A 17,460-nucleotide genomic window follows, 5' to 3' on the forward strand; every position below is an offset into this window, starting at 1 on the left:
CATTCTCTTGGGCTCTGATTGGTTGAGTCTCCTGTTTCAGTCAGTAATGGGCAATGTAAGAAATCATCTGGGTACTGTAACGCGAAACTCTTTGTCTACCGTAGTGACTGCTGAAAGCCATATGCTTTATTATAAATTAGCTGCAAAGTACACTACAGGTAGGATGTACTTATTGAATTTTTCCACGATATAGCGGAGGCACGATAGCTGAACCGCGATAGAGCTGGGGATCACTGTATCTTGTTTTGAGTTGTCAGTGTTATGGAATCCCTGTAGTTTTTTCGTCGCAATGTTTCTTGTTGTCTGGCAGTTTGCCGCTCCTCTTCAGAAAGATTGTGTGTGTAATTTGTTTTTCGTTCACTGTCTAGGTGCAAGACTTGTTGCCGCTGATCTTCGGATAATGTCGCTTTGTGGTTTGCCATACATCGTCTTTGTTGTTCTAAGGCATCTTGCCTGTGCTGGTTGGTTGGTGTGATGTAGATCTTTCTGCTTCTGTGCATTGGTGTGAGTATGTAGGCCGGCGAGACTGTTTCTGTTGGCCACAGCTGCTCTGTATGTGCCTTTTAATTTTATCGGGAGACTTACGTTGAATTGAAGGAAAAAGGAGGTGTAAAATGGTAGTGTCATAATGCAGTTTCGGTGAGTAACAAAGGCGGGAGGCTTACATGAAGTGAAGGAAAGAGGAGGTGTAAAATGGTATCATATTGCAGTTTCAATCAGTAACAAAATATGCACCAAATAAACAGTCAAATACCACAGTCGATTGGTCATATGGAAGAACTGAAGACTTGAAGATAAGCCTAACACCAAAACTCAGCCAGGAACACAGATTCCTTGCTATTGTTATGGAGGGATATAGCAGTTGTGGCAACCGTTGTTTATATCAAGAACGAACGAACTCGAGAAATAATATAAGGATTGTCAAAATTCAATAGATTATTATTCTTATGTGTGAGTTACTTGTTGCTTGCTTTTTAAATTGTTTATATTTTTGGTGGTTAAAGTTGTTACACTTTTATGATACCATCCTAGATTTTCAACTAGAATATAGCTTGTTGTTGCTTTTGAAGTGAACGAATCAGTGAATCAAAGATTCAAATCATTTTAGTAAATTGAAAAATGAATCAAATCACTAAAAAGAATCGATTTGCACATCACTACTGAGCAGGCGCATATCAGTGGAAAATCTCCTTCAAGAAGATGTATCGGCCTACAAAGCAACAGCACCATACGTCATCTAAGGTCTACGCCAGCAGTTTCAGGGTAGAAGTGACATCACCGCATGTCTAGACCAGCAGTTTGGTAATAAATGTTTATACATCATCACAAATCAAATTGACTGAAGCACTAACCACACCAAACCCTAACCTTAACGAAACTAACCCCTAACCTTAACCATTTATCCTACACACTAACCATACTAACCCCTAACCTTAACTTTCACCCTGTAACTGCTGGCGTAGACCTGCGGTCACGTGTGGTGTTCTGGCTCTGCAGTTGGATATTATTGTCTTGAAGGTATAGTACACCGCCATCACCAGATTGACTGTAATCTGAGAATTGTAGCGACCAGAATATCATTTGCCTTTTGTACATCTATGCAGCGTTTAAAGTGGACAAACTCAGTTTAGATGCATACCTGTAAGTAACAAAACAAGCATCATGGAAAGGAACCCCTCTCTGTCTGCGTTTTTGGAATTTGGTTTTCTCCTGTGAAGCATGGCTGGCTTGTGACATGGGGGGTGGGGGGGCAGACAAAGCAGGAAGTGTTCTGCTACTTATTTACATCGTATCCCAAGTCACTATCATAGATTGTTGGCAAAGCGACAACAAAGTGACTATATAACCTAATGAGTGACAAAATAACATGTTTAAAACTTTACAATTATGAAAAAGTACACAAGTTCTGTTAAAAATATTGAAATAAGAGAAAACGTGTTTTATTGTTTGTCTGTTCGCAATACTCTATCAGCTGGAATGTCTTGCTGGAGGGCCTGATTTACGACAGGTGCAGCTATCAGACATGTAAAATATACAAGTGACTTCTCTCAGGCTAAATCTGACTCATTAAAACAATCTGTAATTTATGTAGTATAGAATATTTCTCTGTTTTTAAGGAAAAGTGATGTCAGTCAGATCTATTTATAAAAGCACAAGTAAAACAACAGATGTTGAGCCAAAGTCCTGTACAAAGGAGCAATAAAATAAACACAATACAAACGAGTGTAAGAATCTTTATATATAATCTTCATTTGAATCTTGATCTTTGTTTGTCCGCGAATTCCACGCATGCGGTGACCACCTTCCAGTTTAGTACGCCGTTGTTACTCACGGATGTCAACAATGTGCTGGAATAAAGAAAGGGGTGGTTGACAGTGTTACGCTGGTTAGCTCCTGAGGCCTGGTTAGAGAATGAGATTGCCGAAGATAAAAGGTACGTGCCTACGTAACATATGAATGAAAGAAAGACAGTGGGTAAAATGAATGACAACGTAACAGCACGTTCCGAAAATTATTATTGTTACGTTGTAGCCGGCGAGTGCTGCGCGTCTCACAGTTGTACCCTGGCTTACTCACATGTCAGTGAAGTGATCCCTATTTATGCTTTAAAGAGCCAGGATACCTATGTGTCCCCCTTTTATAACCATTGCTCTGTGTATATTGCCTTACTCTTTGGATTGCCACAAAGCAACCTGCAAGATTGGAGAAAGGTTGAGAAGAGATCGTGAGAGGAAACGACAGTGTCGTGAAAACGAGACGGACTGTGAACGGAGAGAAGCAGAAATGCTCCTACACCACCACATAATTACTATTCGGACAGTGATTCCGAGTAGGCCGTTCCTATCGAATCAATGTCCAAGGGTTTTGTTTTGTAATTTTGTTTCCCTTATAAAAAAATCAATGCTGTGCGACGAAGGGCCCAGTTCACGACTGGCAGCCGCGTTTAAAGAGGGAACCCTTCACAGACAACTTTAACACGCGCAACGTAGTTGGGCGCACATGGCTAGTGGATTAATAAAAGAAACAACACCATCGCCTACATGCTTACACACATTGAAAGGTGGAAGAGAAGACGTGTGTCTTAAGCCGAGTTTTTAAATCCTTGATAAGAGGATGAAGACCTGATGTGTTGAGGTAGATCATTCCAAAGCCTAGCAGCAACAACTGAGAAAGCTCTGTCGCCCCCAGACTTCAGCTGAGATCTTGGAACTACAAGGAGTAGCTGTCCAGATGACCACAATGCCCTCAGTGCCAAGTGGGGATGAACGAGATCGCAGATGAATTTTGGAGAAAGACCATGCAAGGCCTTAACAACATACAACAAAATTTTAAAAGCAATATGAAATCTCATTGGTAGCCAGTTGAGAGAGGCTAGTACACGAGAGATATGATCCTATTTTCTAGTGCTAGTTTAAAATCCAGCTGCTACATTTTGAACCAGCAGAAGGCACAACAGAGCAGATTTGGGTGATCACTCATACTGTATAAGGAGTTACAATTGTCTAACCAAGATGTAACAAAAGCATGAATGACTGTTTCCAAGTCCTTCTGTTAGAGAAAAGATTTTAGTTTTGAGATTTGCCTCAGCTGGTAAAAACTAGAGTTTACTACAGCGGAAATGTGTTTATCAAAACTTAGCGACAACTCAAAGATGATACCCACGTTCCTGATAACTTTGTAAATTATTGCTGATAAGGAGCCGAACTGAGTGCCGATTTCAGCAGTAGATGAGGTAGGACCAAAAATAACGACTTGTGTTTTATTTTCATTAAGTTGTAGGAAATTTAGTGGCTTCCAATATTTAATATCATCAAAGCACTCCGTCAGCTTTTTTACTAACAACATGGTGTCAGGTCTGACTTTGAGGTATAGCTGGGTATCATCAGCAGAGCAATGGTAAGTTTTTGAAAGATGGTCCACAAGAAGAGCAAATAGAGTGGAAACAAAAGAGGGGCCAAAATGGAACAAAAAAGATGTGCAGGAAAGAGCTACTTAGGGATGAATTTAATTATTGTTTTGGTGTATTATTAACATATTTACATTACCTGTGGCCTTTGCAACATAGAAATAAAAAATGAGGAAAAGAATAACCCTATATTGGAGATTTATTTTAGTAACAGTGCATAACTGTCATTCTCCCTAAATTCTCCTTAAACAATGTTCATATTGCTTACTACACGTCAATATTGCTGCTACTTATTTGCCTTGTCTTTACACAATGTCTTGCCTTGTTTGTGTTTTAATTTTAAATTTATTTTTTAATTCTATTTTTAATTTATTATTTGCACTTCATGTTGTTACAACTGTGGACCCTAAGCTTCACAATTTCGTCTCTCTGTATACTTGTATATGGTTGAGATGACAATAAAGTTCGCTTTGACTTTAAAGGGTGACCAATCAGGAAATGAGAACAATCGGGGAAATGAGACTTTATAATTAAGAGGAATCCAATCGGGGAGGGTAACGTAATAAAGCACGAGCCAATCATAAAGCAATTAGAGTCTGCGCTTTTCACCCATCCACATTGCAACGCCGAGCTGTCGTTCTCTGAAGTATGCCGCTCTAGAAAGCATTTTCCAAAGTCTCTGTTTTCACGTGTTAAAACGCTGGGGTAGTGTGGATGAAAAGGCGAAAATGTAGAATAAGGTCGGCATTTTTAAATGAAAATGTAGTAGCGTGGGACAGGGCTGGGCGACTTGAGTCACATGGCTTCACGCGAGTCAGGCCCCACTCTTCATTTTCTTACTTGTGACTTACTAGGCATTATTAAAAAACGACCCTGCTTGCTTTAGCTTATTGGTGACTTGAGTCGGACTTAAGATAAACAATTTACTAAGTCTCACGTCATAGCACTACACTTATTATTTTTCAGATTGCATTTGTTTAATTTACATTTCGTTAATTGACTCTTAGTGGTCCATACCTGCAAAAGTTATCATTACTAATCAGCGTGTTGGGATCAGCGCCGAGAATTGTCACTTTTGAATATTTTCAGTTTACAGTACTACAGACTACACAGCAAATAATGGATTGGCCCTCGTCAAATCCTGAGATACTAAAATCAGCACAACACAATAAAATCCACAGATTTTGTTATTTTCCAGACATATAAAGACAACATCCCAAATGCCATGATTGATGTGTCAGTGTTCCAACTAATAAACTAATTTTAGTGATGGGCTGGTGGATACAGAGGTTTCGACACCGTGTCGAGCTGTCGAAACACCGGTGCAGCCTCGAAGAGGCTTGTTGCAAATGCGCCCGTCACGTAATTTCGAGGCACGCTAGCGTAATGATGTCATTGATATGCGCCATAGACATATGTAGATAGATGCTGCATTCACTGTGTTGCCCAGTCGACACGATACGTCAGCGCGTACGCCATATTGCGAGTGGCAAAAGTGCCATTTAAACTAATACTGTACAGATAAACTTGGAAACTGGGTTTTCTGATGAAAAAACAATAACGTTTAAAACAGTATCGTTTACATACAAGAGTTTTGGCGAATCGTTTAAATGCAATTATTTATATCCATTTATACACTAATAATGGCAATTATTAAATAATTATTATTATTATTATTTATTATTATTATATTATTATTAAATAATTCCTTCCATATAAGTAACATTTCTCGGACTGCCTTCTTCCATCTCCGAAACATTTCTAGACTTGGTCCTGTTCTTACACAACACAGTACTGAAGTATTGGTTAATGCCCTAGACACCTCACGTATAGATTACTGTAATGCTAATACAGTAATCTGGCATCCCACAAAAACTTATCCATCGCTTACAACTTATATAAAATTCTGCTGCCAGGATAATAACCTGCTGTTCTAAATCCACTGAACATATTACACCTATTCTGTCTCAACTTCACTGGCTCCCTGTTCACTACTGAATACAATACAAAATACTGCTCTTAACATTTAAAGCTCTCCACAACCTCACTGATCTCCTCCAGACTTACACTCCTCTCGCTCACTCAGATCCTCATCTGCAGCTTTACTTTCTGTACCACACATCAAACTCAGTGCTCTCGGAGCTCGAGTGTCTCCTCAACTCTGGAATTCTCTTCCCTCTCATATACATTAGCTCAATTTAATAACACATTTTGAAATTATCCTCAAAACTTATCTTTTCAAACTGGCATACCAATTGTGAATTTTGCATTGTTACTGCCAGTTATCTTTGTTTGTTTGCTAATTATTGCTTTTTGATTTATCATTCTCTTGTTTTAATTTTACTGTTTAATTTTATTGTAAGGTGTCCTTGAGTGCTATGAAAGGTACCTATTAAATAAAATTTATTATTATTATTATTTTTATTATTAATAATTATTGAGACGAAAACTTGACCAATGTCCATCCATCATCCAACCCACTGAATCCGAACACAGGGTCACGGGGGTCTGCCAGAGCCAATCCCAGCCAACACAGGGCACAAGGCAGGAACCAATCCCGGGCAGGGTGCCAATCCACCGCAGGACACACACAAACACACCCACACACCAAGCACACACTAGGGCCAATTTAGAATCGCCAATCCACCTAACCTGCATGTCTTTGGAATGTGGGAGGAAACCGGAGCGCCCGGAGGAAACCCACGTAGACATGGGGAGAACATGCAAACTCCACGCAGGGAGGACCCGGGAAGTGAACCCAGGGGCCCAGGGCCCCAGGTCTCCCAACTGTGAGGCAGCAGCGCTACCCACTGTGCCACCGTGCCGCCTGACCAATGTCTGAAAGTCAAAATAGTAAGACTGCAACTGGCAGACTGGTCTTTCTTTTAACAGTGAAATGATACACTCAATGACAGAAATAAACAATTTTAATGTATACAAATTGGCTTAATAATTTCTGAAAACATTTCACTCATTCCTCTCTCAATCTCTTTCTCTCTCACACAAATCTAAAATCCATGAAACAGAACTGTCTTACATACAGTTAGGTCCATAAATATTTGGACAGAGACAACTTTTTTCTAATTTTGGTTCTGTACATTACCACAATGAATTTTAAATGAAACAACTCAGATGCAGTTGAAGTGCAGACTTTCAGCTTTAATTCAGTGGGGTGAACAAAACAATTGCATAAAAATGTGAGGCAACTAAAGCCTTTTTTTAACACAATCCCTTCATTTCATGGCATGGATGGGAGGAGAAATGGAGTAGGAGTTATTCTGAAGGAACAGTATGTCAAGAGTGTTTTGGAGGTGAACAGTGTGTCAAGCAGACTAATGATTATGAAGCTGAAAATTGGAGGTGTGATAATGAATGTTGTTAGTGCATATGCACCGCAAGTTGGGTGTGCGATGGATGAGAAAGAAGATTTTTGGAGTGAGTTAGATGAAGTGATGAACAGTGTACCCAAGGGACATAAAGTGGTGATTAGAGCGTATTTCAATGGACATGTTGGTGAAGGGAACAGAGGAGATGAGGAGGTGATGGGTAGGTATAGTGTCAAGGAGAGGAATGAAGAAAGTCAGAGGATAGTGGATTTTGCCGAAAGGATGGACATGGCTGTGGTGAATATGTATTTTAAGAAGAGGGAGGAATATAGGGTGATGTACAAGAGTGGAGGAAGATACACACAGGTGGATTACATCTGAAGGAGATGGAAGACTGCAAAGTGGTGGCAGGGGAAAGTGTAGTTAGGCAGCATAGGATGGTGGTCTGTAGGATGACGTTGGAGATCAAGAAGAGGAAGAGAGTGAGGGCACAGCCAAGGATCAAATGGTGGAAGTTGAAAAAGGTAGACTGCAAGGTTGAGTTTAGGGAGAAGGTGAGACAGGCACTGGGTGGCAGTGAAGAATTACCAGACAGCTGGGAAACTACAGGCGATGTAGTAAGGGTGACAGCAAGAAGGGTCCTTGGCGTGACATCTGGACAGAGGAAGGAGGAAAAGGAAACCTGGTGGTGGAATGAGGATGTACAGGAGAGTATACAGAGGAAGAGGATGGCAAAGAAGAAGTGGGATAGTCAGAGAGATGCAGAAAGTAGACAAGAGTACAAGGAGATAAGGCACAAGGTGGAGAGAGAGGTGGCGAAGGCTAAAGAAAAGGCATATGATGAGTTGTATGAGAGGTTGGACACTAAGGAGGGAGAAAAGGACCTGTACCAATTGGCTAGACAGAGGGACAGCTGAGAAAGATGTGCAGCAGGTTAGGGTGATAAAGGATAAAGATGGAAACGTACTCACAAGCAAGGAGAGTGTGTTGAACAGATGGAAAGAGTACTTTGAGAGGCAGATGAATGAAGAGAACGAGAGAGAGAGAAGGTTGGATGATGTGGTGATAGTGAATCAAGGAAGTGCAACGGATTACCAAGGAGAAAGTAAGGACAGCTATGAAGCGGATGAAAAATGGAAAGGCCGTTGGTCCAGATGACATACCTGTGGAAGCATGGAGGTGTTTAGGAGAGATGGCAGTGAAGTTTTTAACCAGATTGTTTAATGGAATCTTGGAAAGTGAGAGGATGCCTGAGGAGTGGAGAAGAAGTGTACTGATGCCGATCTATATTACTAAACGACAGTTGTATAATTATATGCACGGACGCAGGACGCACCGAGGCGCATGCGCACAGCGCCTCAGCGCCCCAGAGTCAAACCCAGCGGCTTCCCAGAGTCAGCAGGTGGTGCCCAAACAACACAACCTATAAACTAAACTTGCTCTAATCCACTGTGCCAGCAGTCAGTGTGGCATATTTGAATCACATAACGGTAATTCAGTATTAAAAGTAAGTTGAATTATGATTCCTAACAGTAAACGACTTCTGCCTAATGACACAGCCACAGAAAAACAAAAACGAGACCGCGTGGATACGCAACCCATGCCAAAAGCGCACGCGCACTCGCACAGCGCCCAACAGTCAAACCCAGCGGCTTCCCAAAGTCACTAAGTGGCGCCCAAACAACACAACACAACCTGTAAACTAAACTTGGCGTAAAGCGTGTACGCCAACAAATTGCCATGGTGACATCTTTAAACATTGACATAGAATAACTAGACGCCTCATGACTAGCAGAATCGTACGTCAACGTCTCCGCCATATTGTGAGTGGCACTGCTGTGGAGTTAAGTTATGAATAATGTGCTGCTTCGGATTGTACAAACCGCTGTACGCTCCAAACCAGATCCCGGGGATTACATTTCATAGGTAAGGCTGAACAATTGTTTCGGTTATATTTGGCCGTTAGAAAATCCCGTTTTATAATCTTTACTTTAGCTAAGCCAGGCTAAGCTTGCAAAGCTATGCATTTATGTGCTCAAGTGAGCCTTAGTTTAAATAGCACTTTTGCCACTCGCAATAAGGCTGACGTATCGTGTCTACTGGGAAACACAGTGAATGCGGTGTCTATCTATATATGTGTATGTATTTAAACCTGAGGTAGTGGTGACTACTGACAGTGCCAGCAGTCAGCTACTCCAAAGTGCCTGCGGTCTGGGGATCAATTATGATTCCTAACAGCAAACGACTTCTAGCTAACAACACACCCATAGAAAAACAAAAACGAGACTGCATGGATAAAAACAATGAATGGAGTCATGGTTCCAAAAAGAAACAGCTTTGCTACAAATATATTTATTTCATTAAATGAAAACCTTCCCAGGACGCTCCATGAAATTACATCCCTTCAAAGATTGGAGGGAACAGAAAGTAATTGCCATTCTTGCATTTGCGATTCTTTAGAGAATCAGGGGTTTACTGGTATTTAAGAATAAGGGGGATGTGCAGGACTGTAGTAACTACAGGGGGATAAAGTTATGGGAAAGAGTAGTGGAAGCTAGGTTAAGAAGGGAGGTGATGATTAGTCAGCAGCAGTATAGTTTCATGCTAAGAAAGAGCACCACAGATGTGATGTTTGCTCTGAGGATGTTGATGGAGAAGTATAGAGAAGGCCAGAAGGAGTCGCATTGCGTCTTTGTGGACCTGGAGAAAGCATATGACAGGGTGCCTCGAGAGGAGCTGTGGTATTGTATGAGGAAGTCGGGAGTGGCAGAGAAGTACTTAAGAGTTGTACAGGATATGTACGAGGGAAGTGTGACTGTGGTGAGGTCTGCATTAGGAGTGACGGATGCATTCATGGTGGAGGTGGGAATACATCAGGGATTGACTCTGAACCTTTTCTTATTTGCAATGGTGATGGACAGGTTGACAGACGAGATTAGACAGGAGTCCCTGTGGACTATGATGTTTGCTGATGACATTGTGATCTGAAGCGATAGTAGGGAGCAGGTTGAGGAGACCCTGGAGAGGTGGACATATGCTCTAGAGAGGAGAGGAATGAAGGTCAGTATAACAAAACAGAATACATGTGTGTAAATGAGAGGGAGGTCAGTGGAATGGTGAGGATGCAGGGAGGTGGCGAAGGTGGATGAGTTTAAATCCTTGGGATCAACAGTACAGAGTAATGGGGATTGTGGAAGAGAGGTGAAAAAGAGAGTGCAGGCAGGGTGGAATGGGTGGAGAAGAGTGTCAGGAGTAATTTGTGACAGACAGGTATCAGCAATAGTGAAAGGGAGGATCTACAGGACAGTAGTGAAACCAGCTATGTTATATGGGTTGGAGATGGTGGCACTGACCAGAAAGCAGAAGACAGAGCTGGAGGTGGCAGAGTTAAAGATGCTAAGATTTGCATTGGGTGTGATGAGGATGGATAGGATTAGAAATGAGTACATTAGAGGGTCAGCTCAAGTTGGATGGTTGGGGGACAAAGTCAGAGAGGCGAGATTGCATTAGTTTGGAATGTGCAGAGGAGAGATGTTGGGTATATTGGGAAAAGGATGTTAAAGATAGAGCTGCCAGAGAAGAGGAAAAGAGGAAGGCCTAAGCGAAAGGTTTATGGATGTGGTGAGAGAGGACATGCAGGTGGTGGGTGTAACAGAACAAGATGCAGAGGACAGAAAGATATGGAAAAACCCTAAACCCTAACAGGAGCAGCAGAAAGAAAAAGAATCTATTCTAGCCCATGTCGATCATATCAAAGAGGCTAAGAAACGCTTCACTAAAGCCAACGTGATCATTACACTAGTATAAGCGCAAGACACTCCTCATTAAACATTTTTACTATTCAGTGATTCCCAGATCTGTAGCTGATTTGTATTATTGATTTCCAAAAACCAATGTGAGTAAAAGCGTGTTCTGCATAACTAATCACAATTGTCTTTTAAACAGAATCAACAACATCAACAGCGTTTTCTGCAATTTAGTGAAAGCCTCGGGATTTCTGCGTTAATGAGACAAAAATGTTGAAAATAAACTTTGTGAAGAGGTGGACATAAAGATCACTGAAGTACTGACAAGAATGAACAGCTGGATAAGCACATCTGGAGCCAAACTTTGAAAAAAGCCATTGACTTTGTCAGCAACATCCTTTCCTTGTGAATGCATCTTATCAAAGGCTGCGTTATAATAAGTAGTCTTCCAAACTGCAGCACAACAGAGTATATCATTGATGTAAATACAATTATTGAAAGACTAAGCTTTTGTCGTTTCTGTATTCTTAAACCATCTTCCAGTTACACAATCCCCCGCAGTCACTGACACGTTTAACGTTCTGTGCTTCTACGCGGTGGTGTGCTGGGGAGGCAGCATTAAGAGGAAAGACGCCTCAAGCCTGGACAAACTGGTGAGGAAGGCAGGCTCTATTGTTGGCATGGAGCTGGACAGTTTGACATCTGTGGCAGAGCGACGGGCACTCAGCAGGCTCCTATCAATTATGGAGAATCCATTGCATCCACTAAATAGTATCATCTCCAGACAGAAGAGCAGCTTCAGCGACAGACTGCTGTCACTGTCCTGCTCCACTGACAGACTGAGAAGATCGTTCCTCCCCCAAACTATGCGACTCTTCAATTCCACGCGGGGGGGTAAACGTTAACATTATACAAAGTTATTGTCTGTTTTTTTCAATCTTTAATTTAATATTATTTATTGTATCAGTATGCTGCTGCTGAAGAATGTGAATTTCCCATTGGGATTAATAAAGTTTCTATCTATCTATCTATCTATCTATCTATCTATCTATCTATCTATCTATCTATCTATCTATCTATCTATCTATCTATCTATCTATCTATCTATCTATCTATCTATCTATCTATCTATCTATCTATCTATCTATCTATCTATCATATAGTGCCTTTCCTATCTATCTATCTATCTATCATATAGTGCCTTTCCTATCTATCTATCTATCTATCTATCTATCTATCTATCTATCTATCTATCTATCTATCTATCTATCTATCATATAGTGCCTTTCCTATCTATCTATCTATCTATCTATCTATCTATCTATCTATCTATCTATCTATCTATCTATCTATCTATCTATCTATCAACACTGAGTTTCATTCAAGGCTTTACCATCCTTCCTTTCATACACATAAAATAAGACACACATTTCCTCTACATACGTGTCCAATAATAAAAATAGTAAAAGTAAACTGGCAGCAATGAGAAAAAGCACAAGATGGGAATATTCATGAGAAGAGCCTGGATCAGGGTGAGGAGGTGTCTTGTCACCCATTACGTGAGCTCGTCTGTCGCCCCTCAGTTACACTGGCACATGTTACATTGTGGGCAAATGCAATGGAGAATACCGACAATGTACACCTTCAGAAGTGGAATAAATCGACAGTATAAGTAGAACATTTCAGATACTTAATCAGTTTGTTAATCATAAACAATGCAACCTAACTATTATATGTGTTACTTTTTTATGTATTCACACCAAACGTTACATATCTACATGGGAAATGAACATGTGTAATATGTTTATAATAATTCTCATTAAAATACACTATCAAAATATATTAATAAGCAAATTGAGACACATTGGCCTTTAGGAAATATAAAGAGCATGTGCGCTGTCATTTAGGACATAATGCATTGTTAACGTCACGCACTCTCTACTGACACGCTGTCACGAAAAAAAAGAAACAGCACAGTCCATGCAAACTCATATCCTCCTTGATTTTTGACCTTATGATTGTCAATTTCAAATAAATAAACTCATTTTAAGAAATTAACGCTCCTTTTAAAAAGTTTGCATATACAGAATATAAAACAGAATCTCAGTGATGTGGGACTCGCGAGTAGTAACGAATAATATGTGACACTGAGAAATTATAAATCATAATAACGGGAACAAGTAAAAACTACGACTTCCTAAAACGGACATTGTTAACGTAGGCATTTCAATAAATAATTTAGGAGGCTCGTGTGTGCATTTCAATATCGATTTATGAACTAAGTAGGCCACCTGTTGTACTAAACGTTAGCATAAGCACCATTTAGCAGTAAATAGTCTAACTGAATATAAGTGAATGAAACAAAGATGCTGCGCCGCTACAATAAAGGTTCACACGGTCATTCTGCATGTTTAGAAGGCGCTGATTGGCTGAAACTGTTTATAGCGAATTGTCCCAAGTTGGAAGTGGCGTATAGCGATCAGAAACGAAAAGACAAATTTAAACATGCTGGACAGTAGTTTGTTTTTCTACAATACAAATTCAGTACGACATCAGGGTCTCAAAACACACAAATATGAAGCTTATTACACTTTACAGTGAAACTCTTTACATGCACAATATAATTAGGGACGTGTACCCCCTGGCTGACTATGGCGGCCCAACCTTCCCTTGATAGCTCGATTTGCTCGCTATCCGTCCAAGTTGAAATTTTTTGTTAAATGGAGGAATTGTAAAAAAAACTTCACAAGAGGAGGATCAACGACGCGAACCTCTGGTGTTTTTACTGATAGACTGTTGCAATACCATTGAGCCAACTAATCGGGGTAATTAACGAGCTCCGCACAACTGAACTACTACTACTGTTCTTACCAACATATGCACGTTAAATTGGTTTAATTGACACAAGAGTATCATTGTTGTATTCTCCTAATGAAGACGAAAAAAATTATATTTATAGATGTATGACATACGGTTTTGAGGAAAATTAAGCGTTGCATAAAAAGGTTGCACGATTTACCTAATCTTTTTATATATATAAAGTTGATATATAACAATATATCTTTGACACTATGTATCAGACAAAGGAAATCACAGCAATCCACAATAACAATAATGAATTCTCAGCAACGACCTGAATTGTCGTTTCAGGCCGTCACTTAACTATATCAACTGAAGTGTGTAGTGTCAATACGAATTAAAAAATATAACTAGAGAGTTAAGTGTCAGATTGACTCAAAAAACATAGAGGTGATTCTAAGTGGGGATGATTCCCGAACAGATCTCTTATGCGATTCTTCCACAGTATCTCTCAAAATTATTTAGTTCAAATTAGTTATAAAGATTTCACTACTGATCGTTTTATTATTATTATTATTAATTTTGATGAGTCTTTAATTCGGATCGAACTTGGGCTTGCACTACGCTCAGAATTTGAAAAAGCAACCACCTTAGCCACAATCAACTGTGTCTGCGTCTTTTCTTCGTAGTGAAATCGTTAATTTTGTGCTCCACAAACTATTGTAAAGTATTAATAAATGAAATATCTCAATACTTGATCGAATAATAACATCTGTGATTTAAGGATTTCATCTTTTCTTTCTGAAATGTGCTTATAATGGCAGAGTACTGGCATACACCTTTATTTTCCGTCTACTCCGTTTTAATTAAGTCAGAACAAAGAAAATATTTAAGGATAAATAACAAGGCTCGTTTTCAATTTTTTTTTTTTTAACTACAGCATTAGGGCCGTGGAACTCCAAACGTCAGGCTATTAAATGCGATCTCAAGAAAAGATGAGGGTTAACAACAGGAGCGATAATAATGACGCTGTGCAAAAGTGAATATTCATTGAAAGAGCCGGGGATCCAAGAGTGAGGCGTCTTATTTTGTTTAACTCTTGCTATCGTATAGTGCATTCTACCTGTCGGGGTTAGTTATATGTATAATGAGGTGGGGTTGGGAGGGGTATTGGTCGTAAAGTTTTATTTATTATGAGGATGTTCTTCTTAAGTTTGCATATGCTGGGTTTATGTCCAAATGTCAGTTAATGGCGTTTTCGTTTGATAGCCAAGATTCAGCCAGCACTCTGGCACTTTTAGTACTGGCCTTCAGGGCCGGATTAAGACGAAATTGGGCCTGATGCTGCTGCGCAAAAAAGGCCCATTTTTCTCGCATCATTGGTGCATGTGCATTCGACACTCACTCGTCTGTTTTCATCTGGGCCTATTTCGGGAATGGGCCTAATGCTGCAGCATCAATAGCACCTATCTTAATCCGGCCCTGCTGGCTTTAAATCCTACTTGTACATTGTCCCACATAAATGTATGTCTGGTTGATTTTGTATGCCTATAAATCAGTGATCGCGAGTCCTTCCTTCTGACGGCATTGCGATTCTTTTTGACGTTTGTCCTATGTATACCGATGGGTAAGAACTGCATGGAAACTGGGATAATATATATAATACTGTGTTAGACATCAGACACTAGAAGCCTCTGACGAACACTTCTCTTCGTTGCCAGTCTGTAGCAGCGGAAAAGTAAAGCAGTAAGAGTTTTAACAGACGTAATTGAAGTGGAACATGAGTTTGTGTAACGTTAATAAAAATGGCCAGGAGGTGTCACTAGAGAGGTGAGTGTCAAACGCTTCAAAGTTTCGATACGATTTCCGACACACTTGCTTCAAACGTTTTGATGTTCGTGAGGCTTCACTAAGGCCATCACTAAGATAAACCATTCCTGTTTTGAGGGTCGTCTCATTGTTGCCCCTCTGTTGCACCTGTTCTTAATTTCATTAACACCAAAGCAGCTGAAACTGAATTAACAACCCCCTCTGTTACTTAACTGACCAGATCAATAGCCCAGAAGTTTAATTGACTTGATGTTATACTCGGATTAAAAAGTGTTCCTATAATTTTTTCGAGCAGTATATATAATATACCCTTACGGTATTGGGAGGGATGTGAAGCTCATCATTACAGTAGCATGCAATGAAATTCAAACAGCCTTCGAGACCACAGCACAAAACCTAGTCTCCTATGATTCAGTTCGATGTTAGTAGCGTTACTTGTATTTTATAATTTTCCCAGCTTTTTGAGTGTCCATGCACATTACCTAAAAAAAAGAATGGTGTTTAACACATTGTTCAGATAAATTGCCTTCTACCTGCCAGTGTGGTCCTTTATCTCTTTCCTTTTCTCTGCCCTGAGTCATTGTGGTTGAGCCCTTGCATCATACCAGCTGTGAGTATGAAAGGGACACATTTTCATAATGCCAAAGTCATTACAACACAAATTACATACTTGGGCACACCCTCTGAATAAACAGCTGTAGAATACAAACGTCATCCATGGGAATCCCCAGTTGATTTTTTTTTTATGTTTTGTTTCTTTGTTGCCATTCAGGTTATGTAAATATTCACATACCTACCACAATGCAGTATATCTGAAATGAAAATGAAGCAGAGTCCAGAGATCTAAGAAACTGTAATATCTATCTACAGTATTATATAGCAACTTTCCTATGATTGTTTTTGAATTATTAAAGCTGTGCTATCTTTTAGTTATGAGCATCTGACATGTATTTATATACTTCTTTTAATTTGGAGATGAATGCTGTCCAAGCTTATTTTTCATGCAAACTTGGGCATGTTGCCTACTGACTTAGTTCTTGGACCAAAAACCTTATGGTTTTCATACATACATGGATACATACAAAGAGAACACAGATCTGCTGTAAAATTCCTTGTATGTACAGTGCACTTTTACCCAACAACAAGCCCTGGATTACTAAGGAGTGAAAAAACCTTCTGAATCTTCTTCTTTTCTTCTTCTTTCGGCTGCTCCCATTAGGGGTCGCCACAGCGGATCATCTTCTTCCATATCTTTCTGTCCTCTCCATCTTGTTCTGTCACCCCCATCACCTGCATGTCCTCTCTCATCACATCCATAAACCTTCTCTTGGGCCTTCCTCTTTTTCTCTTGCCTGGCAGCTCTATCCTTAGCATCCTTCCTCTCTGAATAATAATAAGAAGAAAGCATTCAAATCTGGTAACAAACAGGCTCTAAAGGGTGTACAACAAGCGCAGAAGAAAAAGTTGAATGAAGGGAAGGATGTTTACAGAGAAAACAGCAGAAAGCAAACTCATTCAGAATTCTAGGAAAATTTTTTGGAATGGACTGGGCTTCGTTATTGGACTTAAACAATTCAGGACTCGGGTGCTAGAAGGGAATGTGGACAAGGCTAAAAGCAACTTTCTAATAAATTTAACCTTTGTCCACCACCACCGTCTTCCAAAGGCCAGTCCTCCCACACAGTCCCTAATGCATCATCAGTTCCTATACCACTTCAGCTAGTATGTCCAGTGATGAGTCCACTCCTGACTATAACTATGGGCTGTCCATAACTGATGATCAAGTTAGGAGACCAGCTGAAGAGGCTACATAGAGGAAAACCTGTGGGACTGGATTGAGTCAGTAGTCGAG

At 40.1% G+C, this 17,460-nt stretch overlaps 1 protein-coding gene across 1 annotated transcript in view; it reads left to right on the forward strand.

The window, feature by feature from the left end:
- The window catches only part of atp5md (ATP synthase membrane subunit k), a 550,207-nt gene that overhangs the window by 293,258 nt on the left and 239,489 nt on the right, over positions 1–17,460 (forward strand). The gene's annotated exons all lie outside the window — the stretch shown is intronic.

The sequence above is a fragment of the Erpetoichthys calabaricus genome, chromosome 2 (genome assembly GCF_900747795.2).
Source record: "Erpetoichthys calabaricus chromosome 2, fErpCal1.3, whole genome shotgun sequence".
Lineage (NCBI taxonomy): Eukaryota > Metazoa > Chordata > Cladistia > Polypteriformes > Polypteridae > Erpetoichthys > Erpetoichthys calabaricus.